Here is a 22494-nt window from a genome sequence, read left to right on the forward strand (position 1 = left end):
CATATGTTTTCATGTTACTAGTCATCACCCTTTCATTTCAGCTGGAAGAACTCCTTTCAGCGTTTCTCATAAGGCAGGTCTAATGGTGATGAACTCCCTGAGCCTTTTTTTTTTTATATGAAATTTATTGACAAATTGGTTTCCATACAACACCCAGTGCTCATCCCAAAAGGTGCCCTCCTCAATACCCATCACCCACCCTCCCCTCCCTCCCACCCCCCATCAACCCTCAGTTTGTTCTCAGTTTTTAACAGTCTCTTATGCTTTGGCTCTCTCCCACTCTAACGTCCTTTTTTTTTTTTTTTCCTTCCCCTCCCCCATGGGTTCCTGTTAAGTTTCTCAGGATCCACATAAGAGTGAAACCATATGGTATCTGTCTTTCTCTGTATGGCTTATTTCACTTAGCATCACACTCTCCAGTTCCATCCACGTTGCTACAAAAGGCCATATTTCATTTTTTCTCATTGCCACGTAGTATTCCATTGTGTATATAAACCACAATTTCTTTATCCATTCATCAGTTGATGGACATTTAGGCTCTTTCCATAATTTGGCTATTGTTGAGAGTGCTGCTATGAACATTGGGGTACAAGTGCCCCTATGCATCAGTACTCCTGTATCCCTTGGGTAAATTCCTAGCAGTGCTATTGCTGGGTCATAGGGTAGGTCTGTTTTTAATTTTCTGAGGAACCTCCACACTGCTTTCCAGAGCGGCTGCACCAATTTGCATTCCCACCAACAGTGCAAGAGGGTTCCCGTTTCTCCACATCCTCTCCAGCATCTATAGTCTCCTGATTTGTTCATTTTGGCCACTCTGACTGGCGTGAGGTGATACCTGAGTGTGGTTTTGATTTGTATTTCCCTGATAAGGAGCGACGCTGAACATCTTTTCATGTGCCTGTTGGCCATCTGGATGTCTTCTTTAGAGAAGTGTCTATTCATGTTTTCTGCCCATTTCTTCACTGGGTTATTTGTTTTTCGGGTATGGAGTTTGGTGAGCTCTTTATAGATTTTAGATACTAGCCCTTTGTCCGATATGTCATTTGCAAATATCTTTTCCCATTCCGTTGGTTGCCTTTTAGTTTTGTTGGTTGTTTCCTTTGCTGTGCAGAAGCTTTTTATCTTCATAAGGTCCCAGTAATTCACTTTTGCTTTTAATTCCCTTGCCTTTGGGGATGTGTCGAGTAAGAGATTGCTATGGCTGAGGTCAGAGAGGTCTTTTCCTGCTTTCTCCTCTAAGGTTCTGATGGTTTCCTGTCTCACATTTAGGTCCTTTATCCATTTTGAGTTTATTTTTGTAAATGGTGTGAGAAAGTGGTCTAGTTTCAACCTTCTGCATGTTGCTGTCCAGTTCTCCCAGCACCATTTGTTAAAGAGGCTGTCTTTTTTCCATTGGATGTTCTTTCCTGCTTTGTCAAAGATGAGTTGGCCATACGTTTGTGGGTCTAGTTCTGGGGTTTCTATTCTATTCCATTGGTCTGTGTGTCTGTTTTTGTGCCAATACCATGCTGTCTTGATGATGACAGCTTTGTAGTAGAGGCTAAAGTCTGGGATTGTGATGCCTCCTGCTTTGGTCTTCTTCTTCAAAATTCCTTTGGCTATTCGGGGCCTTTTGTGGTTCCATATGAATTTTAGGATTGCTTGTTCTAGTTTCGAGAAGAATGCTGGCGCAATTTTGATTGGGATTGCATTGAATGTGTAGATAGCTTTGGGTAGTATTGACATTTTGACAATATTTATTTTTCCAATCCATGAGCAGGGAATGTCTTTCCATTTCTTTAAATCTTCTTCAATTACCTTCATAAGCTTTCTATAGTTTTCAGCATACAGATCCTTTACATCTTTGGTTAGATTTATTCCTAGGTATTTTATGCTTCTTGGTGCAATTGTGAATGGGATCAGTTTCTTTATTTGTCTTTCTGTTGCTTCATTGTTAGTGTATAAGAATGCAACTGATTTCTGTACGTTGATTTTGTATCCTGCAACTTTGCTGAAGTCATGTATCAGTTCTAGCAGACTTTTGGTGGAGTCTATCGGATTTTCCATGTATAATATCATGTCATCTGCAAAAAGCGAAAGCTTGACTTCATCTTTGCCAATTTTGATGCCTTTGATTTCCTTTTGTTGTCTGATTGCTGATGCTAGAACTTCCAGCACTATGTTAAACAACAACGGTGAGAGTGGGCATCCCTGTCGTGTTCCTGATCTCAGGGAAAAAGCTCTCAGTTTTTCCCCGTTGAGGATGATGTTAGCTGTGGGCTTTTCATAAATGGCTTTTATGATCTTTAAGTATGTTCCTTCTATCCCGTCCTTTTTTTTTTTTTTTTAAATTGGGGAAAGTCTTTATCTTGTCTCATTTCGAAGGATAACTTTACTGCATAACACATCCTTGGTTGGTGGCTTATTTTTATTTCAGCACATTGAATATATCACCCATTCTCTCCTGGCCTGCGGTGTTTCTGCTGAGAAATCTGTTAATAGCCTAATGGGGGTTTGCTTGTATGAGAGAAATTTTTTTCTCTTGTGTTTTTAAAATTCTCTCTTTGTTTTATACAGTTTTATTATAATTCATCTTAGGGAAGAGTGTTTCGGATTGAAATTTTGGGATGACCTACTAGCTTCAGGAACTTGGATGTCCAAATCTTTCCTCATATTTGAGAAGTTCTCTGTCATTATTTCTTTAAATAAGCTTTCTACCCTTTTCCCTCTTCTCCTTCTGTGACTCCAATGATTGTTTCTTTTTAAAGGTGTCCCATAAATTCCATATGTCCCAAAGGTTTTCTTCATACCTTTCTCTATTTTTTGTTGTTGTTGCTCCTTTTGACTGGGTTATTTAAATTATCTTTGTTGCTCCCTCTAGTGTCTGTCGGCAGCATTTCAGTTTTCTGGTTCTACAGCAGTAAGCTCTTCTGTTCTCAGTGGCCAGTAGGCATCCAAGTGTGCTGGTTTCCTGTCAGCACCCCTAGTCAGGTAGACAGATAGCAATTCCTTAGATAGCTTTCCGAAAACCCAAAAGGCTAGACACACCCTCACTTCTCTCCCTCCTTCCTGAAGGAGCAAGCTGACCCCTTGCTATTTTTGTTCTCTATAGCCTCCAGGCATCCAAACAATGCCAGTTCCATCAGTTCTCTGATTGAGGCAATACAGAAACTAGTCCTTTAGACAGCCCTGAGACCCATGTTATACTCTTCTCTTTCCCCTTGAAGGTGAAGTAGTGAGAGTATTCTTTCCGGGTGCTGAGGTGTACCAGTTTGGGTGAGGGGCTGATGTGAGCAAAGTTAAAATGATCCTTCCTACTGATTTCAGTGCAGCTCTTTCAGCCTTGTGTTCACCTGGGGTACTCCAGCTTCTTAACTGGATTCTGGAATCCTCAAAAATGAATTTTGGCTTATATATCATTGTTATTGGTTATTTTTGTGTGGGAATAAGGGCTGGGAATTCCTATTCTGACATTTTGCTGGCATCATTTTGATACATTTTGAGTTAATTTTTGCAGCAGGTGTGAGGTAGTGATCCAACTTTATTCTTTTGCAAGTGGATATCCAGTTATCCTGGCATCATTTATTGAAAAGAACTATCCTTTCCCTGTTGAAATGTTTGGGAACCATTGTTGAAAATCAATTGATCAATAAATGTGGGAGTTCATTCCCGGATTTTGATTCTATTCCATTGATTTATATGTCTACCCTTATCCCAGTACCACATTGTTTTCATTATTGTAATTTTGTGGCAAGTTTTAAAATCAGGAACTATTAGTGCTCCAACATTGTTCTTTTTTTCAAGATTGTGTTGGCTGTTCTGTGTGACTTGCATTCCCATGTGACTTTTAGGATCAGTTTATCAATTTCTGCAAGGAAGCCAGCTTACTTTTGATAGGGATCAATTTGTACATCAATTTGGGCAGTATTGCCATCACCATCTTTACTTTATAAAGTCTTCTGATCCATGAACGTGGGATTTTCCCCCCATTTACTTAGTTCTTTAGTCCCTTTCAACAATGTTTTGTAGTTTTCAGAGTATGCATTTTATACTGATTTTGTTACATTTATTCCTTAGTATTTTGAGTTTTTGATGCTATTATAAATGGAATTGTTTTCTTATTTCATTTTTTGTTGGTTCATTTTTAGAATGGTTAGTGTGTAAACTCTAATTGATGGATTTTTAAAGTTTATATTCAAGTTAGTTAACATACAGTGTAGTCTTTGCTTCAGGAGTAGAACCCAATTACTCATCTGTTATGTATGACACCCAGTGCTCATCCTGAAAAGTGCCCTTCTTAATGCCCATTACCCATTAAACGCACCCTCCCACCCACCCACACCCTTCTAGAAACCCTCAGTTTGTTCTCTGTATTTAAGAGTCTTTTATGGTTTGTGTCTCTCTCTGTTTTTTTTCTTATTTTTTCTTCCCTTCCCCTATGTTCATCTGTTGAGTTTCTCAAATTCCACGTATGAGTGAAATCATATGGTATCTTTCTCTGACTGACTTATTTTGCTCAGCATAATGCCCTCCAGTTTCATTCACGTTGTTGAAAATGGCAATATTTCATTCTTTTTCATTGCTGAGTAGTATTTCATTGTGTATGTGTACCACATCTGCTTTATCCATTCATTAGTTGATGGACATTTGGGTTCTTTCCATAGTTTGGCTATTGTTGATAGCACTGCTATAAACATTGGGGGTGTATGTGCCCCTTTGAATCAGCATTTTTGTATCCTTTGGATAAATTCCTTGCAATGCAATTGCTAGGTTGTAGGGTAGTTCTATTTTTAATTTTTTTGAGGAACCTCTATACTGTTTTCTAAAGTGGCTGCACCAGTTTGCATTCCCACCAACAGTGCAAGAGGATTCCTCTTTCTCTGCATCCTTGACAACACCTCTTGTTTCTTGTGTTGTTAATTTTAGCCACTCTGATAGCTGTGAGGTGATATCTCATTGTGGTTTTGATTTGTAATTTCCCTGATGATAAGTGATGTTGAGAATCTTTTCATGTGTCTGTTATTCATCTGGATGTCTTCTTTGGAAAAGTGTCTGTTCATATCTTCTGCCCATTTCTTCACTGGATTGTTTGTTTTGTGTTGAGTTTGGCAAGTTCTTTTTTTTTTTAATTTTAAAACCTTTATTTTTTTTATTTTTTATGTTTTAGCTTAAAATAACAGAAATATATTCTCTCAAAGTTCCAGAGTTAAGAAATCCAAACTCAAGACATCTGCAGGGTCATAGTCCCTCCTAACCTTCTAGAGAAGTGTTATTCCTTGCTCTTCCAGTTTCTGGAGGCTGGTAGCTATTTTTGGTATTTCTTGGCTTTTAGGTATCATTCTAACCACCACATCCATTTTCACATTGATTTCTTTGTTTTAAATTAAAACAATATTTTTTCAGGAATAGAACTTAGTGATTCTTCATTTACATATAACACCCAGTGCTCATCCCAACCAGTGTCCTCCTTAATGCCCCTCACCCCCTTAGCTCTTACCCCCACCCAACACACTGCCAGCAACCCTCAGTTAGTTCTCCATATTTAAGAGTCTTTTATGGTTTGCCTCCCTCTCTGTTTTTATATTATTTTTGCTTCCCTTCCCTTATGTTTATCTTTTTTGTGTCTTATTTATTTTTTATATTTATTTATTTTGGGGAGAATACAAGTGGGGGAGAGGTGGAGAGGGGGGCAGAGGATCTGAAGTGGGCTCTGCACTGACAGGCTGACAGCAGCAAGCCTGAAGTGGGGCTTGAACTCATGTACCGTGAGATCATGACCTGAACTGAAGTCAGACACTCAAATGACTGAGCCACCCAGGTGCCCTTGTTTTCTATCTTAAATTCCACATATGAGTGAAATCATATGATAATTGTCTTTCTCTGACTGACTTATTTCGCTTAGCATAACACACTCTAGTTCCATCCAAGTTGTTGCAAATGGCTTGATTTCATTCTTTTGGTAGCCAAGTAATATTCCATTGAATATATATACCACATCTTCTTTATCCATTCATCAGTCCATGGACATTTGAACTCTTTCCATACTTTGGCTATTGTCTATGGTGCTGCTGTAAACATTGGGGTGCATGTTCCCTGTGGATCAGCATTTTTGTATCCTTTGGATAAACACATAGTAGTGTAATTGCTGGGCCATAGGGTAGTTCAATTTTTAATTTTTTGAGGAACCTCCATTCATTTTTCTAGAGTGGCTATACCAGTTTGCACTCCCACCAGCAGTGCATAAGCATTCCCCTTTCTCCACATCCTTGCCAACATCTCTTGTTGCCTGAGTTGTTAATTTTAGCCATTCTGACAGGTGAGGTAGTATCTCATCATCATGGTTTTGATTTGTATTTCCCTGATGATGAGTGATGATGAGTGATGTTGAACATTTTTTTCATGTCTGTTAGCCATCTGGATGTCTTCTTTGGAGAAATGCCTATTCATGTATTTTGCCCATTGCTTCATTAAATTATTTGTTTTTTGGGTGTTAAGTTTGATAAGTTCTTTGTAGATTTTGGATACTAACCCTTTGTCTGGTATGTCATTTGCAAATATCGTCTCCCATTCTGTCAGTTGCCTTTTAGTTTTGTTGATTGTTTCCTTCGCTGTGCAGAAGCTTTCTATTTTGATGAGGTCTCAATAGTTCATTTTTGCTTTTATTTCCCTTGCCTCCAGAGACATGTCAAGTAAGAAGTTGCTGTGGTCAGCGTCAAAGTGGTTGCTGCCTGTCTTCTCCTGCAGGATATTGATGGTTTCCTGTCTCACATTTAGGTCTTTCATCCCTTTAAATTTATTTTTGTGTATGGTGTAAGAAAGCGGTCCAGTTTCATTCTTCTGCATATCACTGTACAGTTCTCCTAGCACCACTTGCTAAAGAGACTGTCTTTTTTCCATTGGACATTCTTCCCTGCTTTATTGAAGATTAGTCGGCCATATATTTGTGGGTCCATTTCTGGGTTCTATTCTGTTCCACAGATCTGTGTTTGTTTTTGTCCCAATACCATACTGTCTTGATGATGACAGCTTTGTAATACAGGTTAAGGTCCAGAATTGTGATGCTTCCTTCTTTGGTTTTCTTTTTCAACATTCCTTTGGCTATTTGGCTATTCTTTTGTGATTCCATACAAATTTTAGTATTGTTTGTTCTAGCTCTGCAAAGAATGCTGATGTTATTTTGATAAGGATTGCATTGAATGCATAGATTGCTTTGGGTAACATCAACATTTATTTTTTTTTAATTTATTTTTTTAAATATGAAATTTAATGTCAAGTTGGTTTCCATACAACATCCAGTGCTCATCCCAACAGGTTCCCTCCTCAATGCCCATCACCCACCCTCCTCTCCCTCCCACCCCCCATCAACCCTCAGTTTGTTCTCAGTTTTTAAGAGGCTCTTATGTTTTGGCTCCTTCCCTCTCTAACCTCTTTTTTTTTCCTTGTCTTCCCCCATGGTCTTCTGTTAAGTTTCCCAGAAACCACATAAGAGTGAAAACATATGGTATCCGTCTTTCTCTGTATGACTTATTTCACTTAGCATAACACTCTCCAGTTCCATCCACGTTGCTACAAAAGGCCATATTTCATTCTTTCTCATTGCCATGTAGTATTCCACTGTGTATATAAACCACAATTTCTTTATCCATTCATCAGTTGATGGACATTTAGGCTCTTTCCATCATTTGGCTATTGTTGAAAGCGCTGCTATAAACATTGCGGGTACAAGTGCCCCTATGCATCAGTACTCCTGTATCCCTTGGGTAAATTCCTAGCAGTGCTATTGCTGGGTCATAGGGTAGATCTATTTTTAATTTTTTGAGGAACCTCCACACTGTTTTCCAGAGTGGCTGCACCAATTTGCATTCCCACCAACAGTGCAAGAGGGTTCCCGTTCCTCCAGATCCTTGCCAGCATCTATAGTCTCCTGATTTGTTCATTTTGGCCATTCTGACTGGTGTGAGGTGGTATCTCAGTGTGGTTTTGATTTGTATTGCCCTGATGAGAAGCGACGTTGAGCATCTTTTCATGTGCTTGTTGGTCATCTGGATGTCTTCTTTAGAGAAGTGTCTATTCATGTTTTGTGCCCATTTCTTCACTGGATTATTTGTTTTTGGGGTGTGGAGTTTGGTGAGTTCTTTATAGATTTTGGATACTAGCCCTTTGTCTGATATGTCATTTACAAATATCTTTTCCCATTCCGTTGGTTGCCTTTTAGTTTTGTTGATTGTTTCCTTTGCTGTGCAGAAGGTTTTTATCTTCATGAGGTCCCAATAGTTCATTTTTGCTTTTAATTCCCTTGCCTTTGGGGATGTGTCAAGTAAGACATTGCTGCACCTGAAGTCAGAGAGGTTTTTTTCCTGCGTTCTCTTCTAGGGTTTTGATTGTTTCCTGTCTCACATTCAGGTCCTTTATCCATTTTGAGTTTATTTTTGTGAATGGTGTAAGAAAGTGGTCTAGTTTCATCCTTCTGCATGTTGCTGTCCAGTTCTCCCAGCACCATTGTTAAAGAGACTGTCTTTTTTCCATTGGATATTCTTTCCTGCTTTGTCAAAGATTAGTTGGCCATACTTTTGTGGGTCTAATTCTGGGGTGTCTATTCTATTCCATTGGTCTGTGTGTCTGTTTTTGTGCCAATACCATGTTGTCTTGATGATTACAGCCTTGTAGTAGAGGCTAAAGTCTGGGATTGTGATGCCTCCCGCTTTGGTCTTCTTCTTCAAAATTACTTTGGTTATTCGGGGCCTTTTGTGGTTCCATAGAAATTTTAGGATTGCTTGTTCTAGTTTCGAGAAGAATGCTGGCGCAATTTTGATTGGGATTGCATTGAATGTGTAGATAGCTTTGGGTAGTATTGACATTTTAACAATATTTATTCTTCCAATCCATGAGCACGGAATGTTTTTCCATTCTTTTATATCTTCTTCAATTTCCTTCATAAGCTTTCTGTAGTTTTCAGAATACAGATCTTTTACATCTTTGGTTAGGTTTATTCCTAGGTATTTTATGCTTCTTGGTGCAGTTGTGAATGGGATCAGTTTCTTTATTTGTCTTTCTGTTGCTTCATTATTAGTGCATAAGGATGCAACTGATTTCTCTACATTGATTTGGTGTCCTGCAACTTTGCTGAAGTCATGTATCAGTTCTAGCAGACTTTTGGTGGAGTCTATCGGATTTTCCATGTATAATATCATGTCATCTGCAAAAAGCGAAAGCTTGACTTCATCTTTGCCAATTTTGATGCCTTTGATTTCCTTTTGTTGTCTGATTGCTGATGGTAGCACTTCCAACACTATGTTAAACAACAGCGATGGGAGTGGACATCCCTGTCGTGTTCCTGATCTCAGGGGGAAAGCTCTCAGTTTTTCCCCATTGAGGATGATATTAACTGTGGGCTTTTCATAAATGGCTTTTATGATGTTTAAGTTTGTTCCTTCTATCCCTACTTTCTCGAGGGTTTTTATTAAGAAAGAATGCTGAATTTTGTCAAATGCTTTTTCTGCATCGATTGACAGGATGATATGGTTCTTATCTTTTCTTTTATTAATGTGATGTATCACATTGATTGATTTGCGAATGTTGAACCAGCCCTGCAGCCCAGGAATGAATCCCACTTGATCATGGTGAATAATTCTTTTTATATGCTGTTGAATTTGATTTGCTAGTATCTTATTGAGAATTTTTGCATCCATATTCATCAGGGATGTTGGCCTGTAGTTCTCTTTTTTTGCTGGGTCTCCGTCTGGTTTAGGAATCAAAGTAATGCTGGCTTCATAGAATGAGTCTGGAAGTTTTCCTTCCCCTTCTATTTTTTGGAACAGCTTGAGAAGGATAGGTATTATCTCTGCTTTAAATGTCTAGTAGAATTCCCCTGGGAAGCCATCTGGTCCTGGACTCTTATTTGTTGGGAGATTTTTGATAACTGATTCAATTTCTTTGCTGGCTATGGGTCTGCTCAAGTTTTCTATTTCTTCCTGTTTGAGTTTTGGAAGTGTGTGGGTGCTTAGGAATTTGTCCATTTCTTCCAGGTTGTCCAGTTTGTTGGCATATAGTTTTCGTAGTATTCCCTGATAATTGCTTGTATTTCTGAAGGATTGGTTGTAATAATTCCATTTTCATTTATGATTTTATCTATTTGGGTCATCTCCCTTTTCTTTTTGAGAAACCTGGCTAGAGGTTTATAAATTTTGTTTATTTAAAGAAAAAAAAAACAACTCTTGGTTTCATTGATCTGCTTTACAGTTTTTTTTTTAGATTCTATGTTGTTTACTTCTGCTCTGATCTTTATTATTTCTCCTCTTCTGCTGGGTTTGGGGTGTCTTTGCTGTTCTGCTTCTATTTCTTTTAGGTGTGCTGTTAGATTTTGTATTTGGGATTTTTCTTGTTTCTTGAGATAGGCCTGGATTGCAATGTATTTTCCTCTCAGGACTGCTTTCACTGCTTCCCAAAGCATTTGGATTGTTGTATTTTCATTTTCATTTGTTTCCATATATTTTTAAATTTCTTCTCTGATTGCCTGGTTGACCCATTCATTCTTTAGTGGGGTGTTCTTTAACCTCCATGCTTTTGGAGGTTTTCCAGACTTTTTCCTGTGGTTGATTTCAAGTTTCATAGCATTGTGATCTGAAAGTGTGCATGGTATGATCTCAATTCTTTTATACTTATGAAAGGCTGTTTTGTGACCCAGTATGTGATCTATCTTGAAGAATGTTCCATGTGCACTCGAGAAGAAAGTATATTCTGTTGCTTTTGGATGCAGAGTTCTAAATATATCTGTCCTGTCCATCTGATCCAATGTATCATTCAGGGCCCTTGTTTCTTTATTGATCCTGTGTCTAGATGATCTGTCTATTGCTGCAAGTGGGGTATTAAAGTCCCCTGCAATCACCACATTCTTATCAATAAGCTTGCTTATGTTTGTGATTAATTGTTTATATATTTGAGGGCTCCTGTATTCGGCGCATGGACATTTATAATTGTTAGCTCTTCCTGATGGATAGACCCTGTAATTATTATATAATGCCCCTCTTCATCTCTTGTTACAGCCTTTAAAGTCTAGTTTGTCTGATATAAACATGGCTACTCTAGCTTTCTTTTGGCTTCCAGTAGCATGATAGATAGTTCTCCATCCCCTCGCTTTCACCTGAAGGTGTCCTCAGGCCTAAAATGAGTCTCTTATAGACAGAAAATAGATGGGTCTTGTTTTTTTATCCATTTTGATACCCTCTGTCTTTTGGTTGGAGCATTTAGTCCATTTACATTCAGTGTTATTATAGAAAGATATGGGTTTAGAGTCATCGTGATGTCTGTAGGTTTCATGCTTGTAGTGATGTCTCTGGTACTTTGTGGTCCTTGCAACATTTCACTCACAGAATCCCCCTTAGGATCTCTTGTAGGGCTGGTTTAGTGGTGATGAATTCCTTCAGTTTTTGTTTGTTTGGGAAAACCTTTATCTCTCCTATTCTGGTTGACAGACTTGCTGGATAAAGGATTGTCGGCTGCATATTTTTTCTGTTCATCACATTGAAGATTTCCTGTCATTCCTTTCTGGCCTGCCAAGTTTCAGTAGATAGGTCTGCCACTACTCTTATAGGTCTACCTTTGTAAGTTAGAGCCTGTTTATCCCTCACTGCTTTCAGAATTTTCTCTTTATTCTTGTATTTTGCCAGTTTCACTATGATATGTCATGCAGAAGATTGATTTAAGTTACATCTGAAGGGAATTCTCTGTGCCTCTTGGATTTCAATGCCTTATTCCTTCCCCAGATCAGGGAACTTCTCAGCTATGATTTGTTCAAGTACACCTTCAGCCCCTTTCTCTCTCTTCTTCTTCTGGAATTCCTATTATACGGATATTGTTCCATTTGATTGCATCACTTAGTTCTCTAATTCTCCCCTTATACTCCTGGATTTTTTTATCTCTCTTTTTCTCAGCTTCCTCTTTTTCCATAATTTTATCTTCTAATTCACCTATTCTCTCCTCTGCCTCTTCAATCTGTGCTATGGCCACCTCCATTTTATTTTGCACCACATTTATAGCATTTTTTAGCTCCTCGTGACTATTTCTTAGTCCCTTGATCTCTGTAGCAATAGATTCTCTGGTGTCCTCTATACTTTTCTCAAGCCCAGCAATTAATTTTATGACTATTATTCTAAATTCTTGCTCTGTTATATTGCTTAAATCATTTTTGATCAATTCGTTAGCGGTCGCTACTTCCTGGAGTTTCTTTTGAGAATTCTTCCGTTTGGTCATTTTGGATAGTTTCTGGGGTGGTGCAGAACTGCAGGGCACTTCCTCTGGGCTGTCCAGAGTAACTTGTGTTGGTGGGCTGGGCCGCAGTCAGACCTGATGTCTGCCCCCAGCCCACCACTGGGGCCACAGTCAGACTGGTGTGTACCTTATCTTCCCCTCTCCCAGGGGCAGGACTCACTGTGGAGTGGTGTGACCCCTGTCTGGGCTACTTGCACACTGCCAGGTTTGTGGTGCTGCTTTGATGGGATCTGGCATATTAGCCGGGGTGGATCTGCAAGGTGCACAGAGATGGAAGGAGCAGGCTTAGCTAGTTTTGCCGGCGGTGGTCCCCTGGGGGAGGGGCCCTGCAGCACCTGGAGGGAGGCCGACCCCTCGGAGGGATGGATCCAAAGAAACACAGCGTTAGGCGTTTGTGTGGTGCAAGCAAGTTCAGTGATGGGAACTGGTTCCCTTTGGAATTTCGGCTGTGGGATGGGAGAGGGAAATGGCACCTGCCAGCACCTTTGTTCCCCCCACTGACCTGAGCTCTGTCTTCCGGGGTTCAACAACTCTCCTCCCGGTGTCCTCTCACCCTCCCCGCTCTCCAAGAGCAGAGCCGTTGACTTTTAACATTCCAGATGTTAAGTCCCACTGGCTGTCAGAACTCACAGAGTCCGGCCCTCAGCTTTTGCAAACCAGACTTCGGGGGCTCTGCCTTGCTGGGCAGGCGGGCTGCTCCCCTACCGCTGCGGCTCCCTCTCCCTGGTCCTTGTAGCACACATCGCCTCTCTGCCCTTCCTATGCTCTTCTGTGGGCCTCTTGTCTGTGCTTGCCTCTAGTCCGTTCTGCTAGTCTTCTGGTGGTTTTCTGGATTGTTTAGGCAGATGTGGGTGGAATCTAAGCGATCTGCAGGATGAGGTAAGCCCAGCATCCTCCTACTCTGACATCTTCCTCCTAGCTTTTCTTAATAAATAGACCCCTTAATTATGATATAATGCCCTTCTTCATCTCTTATTACAGTCGTTGTTTTAAAATCCAGTTTGTCTGATATAAGTATGGCTACTCCAGCTTTCTTTTGATGTCCATTAGCATAATAGATGGTTCTCCATCCCCTAACTTTCAATCTGCTGGTGTCCTCAGATCTAAAATGAGTCTCTTGTAGGCAGCATATAGATGGTCTTTTTTTTTTTTTAATCCGTTCTGATACCCTATATCTTTTGATTGGGGCATTTAGCCCATTTACATTCAGATTGATTATTGAAAGATATGGATTTAGTGCCATTGTGTTATCTGTAGATTCCATGTTTGTGGTGATGTCCTCTGGTCCTTTGTAGTCTTTGATGCTTTCCACTCACAGAGTCCCCCTTAGGACCTCTTGCAGGGCTGGTTTCGTGATCATGAACTCCTTTAGTTTTTGTTTGTCCTGGAAAGTCTTTATCTCTCCTTCTATTCCAAATGATAGTCTTGCTTGACAAAGGATTCTTGGCTGCATATTTTTCATATTCAGAACATTGAATATTTCCTGCCACTTCCTTCTGGCCTGCCAAGTTTCAGTGGATAGGTCTGCTACTAACCTTATGTGTCTACCCTTGTAGCTTAAGGACATTTTACCCTAGCTTCTTTCAGAATTCTCTCTTTATCTTTGTATTTTGCCAGTTTCACCATGATATGTTACAGTGATTAACTGGTTTTTGTTGATTTTGAATGGAGTTTTCTCTGCCTCTTGGACTTGGATGTCTGTTTCCTTCCTCAGATTAGGGAAGTTCTCATCTATAATTTGTTAAAATAAACCTTCTGCCCTTTTCTCTTGCTCTTCTTCTTCTGACACTCCTATGATATGGATATGGTTTCATTTCATGGAATCACTTAGTTCTCTAATTGTCCCCTCATGATCTAGTACTTTCTTTTCCATCTTTGTTTCAGCTTCATTATTTTCCATAATTTTATCTTCTATTTCAGCTATTCTGCTGTCTGCTTCTTCCATCCTTGCTGTCACTGTATCTAGTTTATTTTGCATCTCGGTTGTAGCATTTTGAAATTCATCCTGACTAGTTCTTAGGTCTTTGATCTCTGCAGCAAGAGTTTCTCTGGTGTCTTCTATACTTTTTTCAGCCCAGGTATTAGTCTTATGACTGTTTTTCTAAATTCTTGTTCAGATATATTATTTATATCTGTTTTGAGCAATTCTCGGGCTGTGATTTCTTTTTTTAATTTTGTTTATATTAAAAAAATTTTTTTTCAATGTTTATTTATTTTTGAGACAGAGAGAGGCAGAGTATGAATGGGGGAGGGTCAGAGAGAGAGGGAGACACAGAATCTGAAGCAGGCTCCAGGCTCTGAGCTGTCAGCACAGAGCCCAACATGGGGCTCGAACTCACAGACCGTGAGCTCGTGACCTGAGCCAAAGTTAGACGCTTAACCGACTGAGCCACCCAGGCATCCCACTGGCTGTGATTTCTTTTTGACCTTTCTTTTGAGGGGAATTCCTCCATCTTGTCATTTTGACTAGGTTTTTGTCTTTTGTGTGTTTTAAAGCTTGTTATGTGTCTTGTACCTGAGAGTACTACTATATTAAAAAGGGGGTCATACCCTCTCCAGGGCCTGGCACTCCAGGGAGTGTTTCTGCTGTATGTTGCGTGCACTCTGTTGTTGCATTTTAGCTGCTCTGTTCTACTGGTCAGTCCTCTGCAGAGCTCTTCCTTGATTGTAGTGGTGGAGTGTTTGGACCTTTAGGTAGGTGTGCTTTGATTTGTTGAAGTAACCCTAGAAAAATAAGGGAGGGTGAAAGCCTTATGCCGTAAAAAGAGAAAAATGAAAGGAGAGAAAAGTAAACCAGAGAATCAAAAAACTCAATCCTGCCAAACTATCTCCTTCCAACTGTGGAGATCCTTCTGCTGCTCTGCAGATCAATATCCTGGGTGTTCCAAGTGATCTCAACCTCAAAACAGCTGTGTTTGAGGGATGAGGACAATCCTGGTCCCCCTACTGCTCTTCCATCTTAATTCCCCCTGAACTCTTTTTTTTTTTTATTTCTTTAAGGTCAATAGTAATGTCTCCTCTTTCATTTCTGGTTTTAGTAATTTTCATTTTCTTGTCTTTCCTCTTGGTCAGTCTAGGTAAAGGTTTGTCAATTATGTTGATCTTTTCAAAGAACCAGCTTGTGGCTTCAGCTTCATTGTCTTTCTCTACTATTTTTCCATTATTTATTTCATTTATTTCTGCCATAATCCTATTTACTCTCTTTCTTTTGTTTGCTTTGGGTTTGGTTTGCTCTTATTTTTCCAGAAACTTAAAGTAGGAGGTTAGGTTATTGATATGAGGCATTTCTTCATTTTTCTGTGTCAACATTATAGCTGTACATTTTCCTCTGAGCACTGCTTTAGTTGCATCCCATAAGTTTCTCATATATTGTATCTTCATTTTCATTTGTCTCAGAGTGTTTTCTAATTTTCCTTGCTCTTCTTTGACCCATTGGTTACTTTAGCATATGTGATTTAATTTCCACATATTTGTGAATTTCTCAAATTTCATTTTGTTATTGATTTCTAATTTCTTTCCATTGTGGTCAGAGAACACACTTTGTATGGTATCAATACTTTTAACTTTATTGAAGCTTATTTTATGCTTAGTGTTGGGAAGGGCAGTCTAATTTGTAGTCTTTCAACCTTCACTTATTCACATAAGAATGGGCCTTGGACTTGGAACACTTCCTTACCAAGAGATAAGGAGTTCACACAGCCTGTCCTAGGCTTATCATCTTGTGTGGAAATATCATTCCCTATTTTAGGCTCAGTGAAGCACTTTTGTTTCTGCTTAGAGTGTGTGAATCATATGGCATCTGACCAGTCCCACTGTTAGTCTTCTGTGGAAAGGGGTAAAGGTTTTTCCACTGTGGTACAAGAGTGCACATAGTCATATTGCCCTGCTATAGCCTCTAGGAGAAACCCACTGGCCTTGGGGTACTGATGCTCAATACTGAAATTGATTACCACACTTTCCAAAGCTCCAGTGGCCAGAATTCACTGTTAGCACTCTCTCACATCTTGGTCCAGTTTTCATGGCACTTAGTAACTTCTTTTCATATATATTATGCTTGAAGTCCAAATGTTTTATAGAATCTCATCAAAGATGAAAGCTAATAATGTCACTGAACTCTTTTTAGTTCTAATTATTTTTTTCTTTAATTTTCTTGGATTTTATGAGTAGAAAATTATATCAGCTATAAACTTATCTTGTAACCATACATGTTATCCTCCTTTCTAACACACACACACACACACACACACACACACATACACACACACAGAGTCACACTTTCTTATCTTGTGTTGTTTAGAGTATCCAAGTCAGTATTGAATAATACTATGACATGAAATGTCTTGTTATGCTCATGATTTTTCATGGAGATAATTCTGGTGTTTTACTGTTTAAAATGAAGATGGTCATTTGTAACAGCTGTCAAATTTTATCAAATTTCTTTTAAGAATCTATCATAATGATGATCTAGTGATATTTGTTTAGCATGTTTTGAAACCATAATGTGAGATTTGTATGTTGTCTTTTTTTGGATAATGTTGATAGTGTCTTGTTAGATTTTTTTTAAAGTTTATTTTTTTTGAGAAGGAGAGAGAACACAGGGGAATGGCAGAGGGAAAATCCCAAGTAGGCACTCAGCTGTCAGTGCAGAGCACAGTGCAGGGCTTGATCTCACCACCATGAGATAATGACCTGAACAGAAATAAAGAGTCAGACACTTAACCAACTGGGCCACTGAGGTGCCCTTCTTGGTTTAATTTTTATTTCAGGTTAGGTACTGTCTAATAAACTGATGTCTGGTGGGGTTGTTGGTAAAGGTTTCAGGCCTTCCTTTTCAGCTACACTTGATGAAAACTTTCATCTGCAGCTCAGAGGAAGATGTGGTGTTACTACTTACCAAATACATAGCAATATGAAATTTGAATGTAGGTAAAATATATTATGTGATTGAACTAGATAGGTTAGCTCTTAACACAATGACATTCATCATATTTGAGTGAAAAGAAAAAGTATAGAAGTCTAGGACTTTCTGATCTGTGGCTTAAGAGTATCTCAAAAAAAATAGGTGTGAATTTTAGTTTTCAATCCATGATTTAAAAAGTGATATGGGTGTTAAAGAGCTAGATGCAATTTTAGACTCTTTTCCTTGATTTATAGTATTTTGTTTGAAAGTGATGCAGGGGTACCTGGGTGACTCAGTCGGTTAAGTTTCTGACTCTTGGTTTTGGCTGCACTTGGGTCATGATCTTGGGGTTGTGAGAAAGAGCCCGATGCTCCAATTCTCTCTCTCTCTCCCTTTACCATTTGCATTCTCTCTCTCTTTCCCTCTCTCTCAAAAAAAAAAAAGTGATGCAGGCTGGCTGGGTTCAAGGAGCCAGAGGGGGGTCCCACAGGACCAGCAAAGGGGGTCCTTGGCTTTTCCCAGGATGGAAATCAAACATGAACCAAAAGGAAGTGAGAGCAGAGTTTATTGAAGATACAGAGAGAGAGCAGATTCAGACAGAGAGTCTGAGAAACTCAGAAGGAAGGTAGGGGCCTAGGTCCTAGCAAGAACTGAAGCAGGAAAAGGAGCAAAAAAGGCAGTTTTTTCATGGGGTCCCTTCAGTTTCCCTTTCTAGATCTATTCTTACACATGCCTTAATGTACGTCCTCCTTGTAAAGGTCAAGAAGTTCATGATTTCTTTGGAGTCTTCCAGCACAACAGATTAACATCTAAGGAATGACTAGGTGAGGTTGTCATGAATGTTTTCCAAGACCACTGACTCAAGGGCCTCAGTGACTTATGGAGGACGTCTAAAAACTCATCATTTTGACCAATTCTTGGATGCCTGAGGGGACACATATACCAGACAACCATCCTCAACAAAAACCCCAAGCCCCAAGCAAAGACAAGACTCTGTCTCTCCTTTCCTTTCTGAGTCTCCCAGACTCTCTTTCTGACTCTGCTCTGTCTATCTTCAGTAAACTCTGCTCTCCCTTCCTCTTGGTTTGCGTTTCCATCCAGGAAGATTGATTTCCATTCTGGGAGAAGCCAACGACCCTCTTCACTGGTCCTGTGGGACTCCCTCTGGGTCCTTGGACTCAGCCAGCCTGCATTGAAAGGGCCAGATATCCTCTTTTTGGATAAGATATGACCAACCTGGAGTATGACTTTAGGTTCTGAGGGCTATACTTTGAAGATGAAATAGAAAACAATTTTTAGAAAAAGGTAATTTTTGGAAAATTATTACATAATCATAAAGTAGTAAGTAAACACAACATAGAGTTAGAGTGAGGATTCACAAAAGAAAGGTCCAAGATACTTTATATGGTATTATGTGATGTATTATGTGAAAAACTGGTTCCTTGGCAATAGAAAATTGAGAAAGAAATTCTGTAGTAATGTGTTATTGGTAAGGATGTAAGTAAAAAAAGAAAAAAGGATGACATAGGTTGTTGTATATTGAGAGTGCTTTAGCCACTTAATTTGTGTGCCCAGAACCCAGCTAGATACTTAAGACACAAAATTTGAGTGATACAGATCTCTACTCTCAAAGAAGTCCTACTCTGTTAGACTTGATTTGGACACTTCATTAAGCTTTACAGGATGAAAATGTGCTTGATGTGATGCTGCTGATGTCCTGTCTTTTAGTTTCTTAAGCACATAACATGTTCCCAAGGAATAATCTTAAGCACTAAGAAAAAATCTGGTTTAGGGGCACCCTGGGTAGCTTACTTGGTTAAGTGTCCAACTTTGGCTCAGGTCATGATCTCACAGTTAGTGTTCGAGCCCTGCATTGGGCTCTGTGCTGACAGCTCAGAGCCTGGAGCCTGCTTCCATTCTCTCTCTCTCTCTCTCTCTCTCTCTCTCTCTCTCTCCTCTCTCTCTCTCTCCCTCTCCCTCTCCCCCTCCCCCATTTGTGCTTTGTCTTTTTCTCTCAAAGGTAAACATTAAAACAATTCTTTAAAAAAGAAAATCTGGTTTAAAATCATACATATCCTTTTGTTGTGGGGTTGTCGAGAACAATGGCCAAGAATTTCTTGAGATGTTATATGGTGCAACATAGTGAGTTTATTTAAGTAGCATAGGACAGGACCCATGTGCAGAAAAAGATGCACTTTCTGCTGTATGAAGTTGTAGTTATATGCTTAGTGCTCAAGGTGGAGGGAACATGTAGGAAGTATCATAAATATTTCTTTGAATTTCTACTCATAAAACTGCTTTCACAAGATTTCTCTGGTGTTTATCATTCAGTTTGATATTAACTATGGGTGAGATATACAGGCAGTCATGAGACCCTTTAAGGATGTAGCAACCAGCACATATTTAATCCTTATTAAACCTATGCAAGCATGGCACCTGGGTGGCTCAGTTGGTTAAGCTTCCGACTTTGGCTCAGGTCATGATCTTGCAGTTCATGAGTTCGAGCCCTGTGTCAGGCTCTGTGCTGACAGCTCGTGAAGCCTGGAGCCTGCTTGGGATTCTGTGTTTCCCTTTCACCCTGCTCCTCCCCTGCTCACACTCTGGTTCTCACTCTCATAAACAAATAAAAATATTTTTAAAAACTATGCAGGCTGTAGGTCAGCCTTCGGGACTAAAGGTGAGCATTTCTGCTTCTATCCTTCATCACTTTTGCTGACATACTCTTTGGTGTATGTCAAATTTACTTTTTTCCTATTTGGCTGCAAGATCTCTAATAGGAGCTTATGCATTATGGCTAGAATTCTTTTGAATTTATTTCAAAATTTATTTATTAAATAAAAATTTGAAGTTATTTAGTTTAAGGCCAAGTTTGGTTGGGAGAGCTTTATAATAATTGTTTTGGCAATAGAATCCAAGCAGAAATCAAGACTGTTTTTGTATTGAGTCCACTTAAAGTTATACTTGCACGTAGTTAAAACTTGAAAATACCTGAATTAGGGGAAACTATGGAAAATGGCATAAAATGGCAAAATGAAATATTTGAAAGTTTCTGCTAAGGAGAAATTTTGTTAATTTATGATTTAATGTTCAACAAGTCATCTTATACAAAAGGAAGAACTTGTGACTTCCTCATCTTTGGGGTTTTCGAATATCCCAAGTATCTCCTAAATAATGCTTTCGCACAAATCCCAGTTATGCCTAAAGATAGGGAGGCTGATGTTGGGACAAATCCTACTAGGTGAGCGCTATTCATTTATTCTTTACAGAAATTAAATCTTTTGAAAATAATCATTAGTGGCAGTTTGGACAGAGAAATGGGGGAAAGGGGAAGCCAAAAGTGTGAGAGGGGTGTGAAGGGGGAAGAGTTTTTGTCAGCATTTTCCATGTTGATTTTCAGTATGAGTTTTTCCTTTTCCCCACTTGCTAATCTACACCCCCACACACTGTCCTCCTAGACAGAGCTCAGAAATCCTAAATCCAGCCTAACTGGGAACTTGATTGTAGGTCTTAAAATCAGGGGCATTCCAAAAGTTGAGTATATCTCTCCAGATGTATTTCATCAGCTGCTATTGGAAAAGTGAAAAGTATAATCTTTCACCCCAAAGCAGTTAGCAGCATTAAATGAAAGCGAGGAAATGCAAATTTTAATCTCTGGCATTTGAAGTAGATAATTAGTTTTGGTTCTGAAATTTGGTGAATAAATTTAATTTTTATGGGTTATTTCACATCTTAATGCAGATCCCCAGTGATGGCTATATTTATGTCTCTACCTAAACATTTCACTGGGCTGACATATTTCCTGCTTTAATTTTATCCAAGACTTGGTGTCAATGATTTTCTTGGTTCCTTATCTCAGAAAGACAAATTAGTCAAGGGCATTTACTATTTAAATTGCCTTATGTTGCGCTTACTCTGCTTTCCTGGAAGAGATAAGGGCTGGGTTTATATTGTTCTGGGGAGGTGATTGGTTCTTAGTGGCATAATGAATTTACCAATCCCACTTTCAGTCTTAAAACCAGAATGCTGGAACAGCTTACCTCCCCCACCCCCATTTTAATCATCAATTTTAAAAACTATTATAACAGTGTATTCAAACATACAGTAAAGAGAATTGTGTAATTAGCTCCCATGTATCCAGCCTTCAGCTTCAGTGATTATCAACACTTGTAGGCAGTTTTCTGAACAGAAAATACAGTGCCCTGAAAGCTTCAATTCTTGATCAGTATCTAGCTTTTGTCTTTCAAATTTTGGTTCCTGGGGTTTTCGACGTTGCAATTACATTAAAATAAGTTTAAGGAATTTAGTGTTTAATAGTCATTGAAGTCACTCTTTTTCAGTTCGCCTCCCCCTCAGGGAAAGCCGCGGGTTGTTGAGCACAAGGCCAAATTTGGAGATAACTTCTTGTAGCTCGGAGGTGTTTTTACAAGGACAGACCAAAGTCCCAATTTCCCTTCAGAATACCGGCTTAAAAACGAAGTTGGACAACATATGGGCAGTTAGTTCCTACCCTGCCTCAATGCTATTTTCTAAATATTTACAGAGAATAAATTTACACAGTAGTTTTCTGGTTACACTCTGGAGAGTATCTCAGTAACTTTCTTCCACTTCCACTTCACACGTCCCATTGGGGAGGAGTGTCAGTTTTTCTGAGTTTCAGGGGCTTGTACTGACTGGTTTCTAACCTGTCTCATCCAGAGCGTCACGGGCCGCTTGTAAAGCAAGTAGGGGCTCCTGAGGAAAGGGAAATTGCTGACCCACAAAAAAGCGGAACGAACCATAAGCCTGGCGCTCGCCCACCTGGGTGTCTCGAAAAGCTAGAGCCGGGGATGGGGGGTGGGAGGGAAGCTTGGGGAAGACCCTATTACCCAATTTGTTCCTCACTGGTCGCCTCTGTTGAAATCTTGGCTTCCCATATATAAGAAGGTGCACAGAGACTTTAACCCTCAGTGGAGAGGCTAGGAATCTAGAATGTAATGCTTCAGCCCTTAGCTTGGGGCTTCCGGTTTCCTTAAGCTTCGAAGGCGTGGTCATTCAGGGTCGCGATTCCACCTCTCGCCGCCTCCGCCCCGCGATTTCTCTGGGAGTTCCGATCTCTTCGCCGGCACTGGAGGGGTTCCGTGGGTCCGAGCGCCCGAAACTGGACGCTCCCCTGTGAAACAGTGGAGAGAGAAGCCCAAACGAGCTCAGCCTCAATTACGAGCAGTCTTCAGTCAGAGGTTGTGGAAGTTAAGACGGAGGCCTTCTTAGGGCGTTTTCCTTAGAAACAGGGTTCAAAGGAAGATGTGTTAATTTCTCACGGCATCTTCCTCGCTGTGCCCCGCCCCCCGCCGGCTGCCGGGACTTTGTGG

General features: G+C 39.7%; 1 protein-coding gene across 1 annotated transcript in view; it reads left to right on the forward strand.

Annotated features, from left to right (window-relative positions):
* Positions 1-22494, forward strand: part of LOC115516865 (protocadherin alpha-C2) — a 130891-nt gene that overhangs the window by 17675 nt on the left and 90722 nt on the right. The gene's annotated exons all lie outside the window — the stretch shown is intronic.

This window comes from Lynx canadensis, chromosome A1 (genome assembly GCF_007474595.2).
Source record: "Lynx canadensis isolate LIC74 chromosome A1, mLynCan4.pri.v2, whole genome shotgun sequence".
In the NCBI taxonomy this organism is placed as follows: domain Eukaryota; kingdom Metazoa; phylum Chordata; class Mammalia; order Carnivora; family Felidae; genus Lynx; species Lynx canadensis.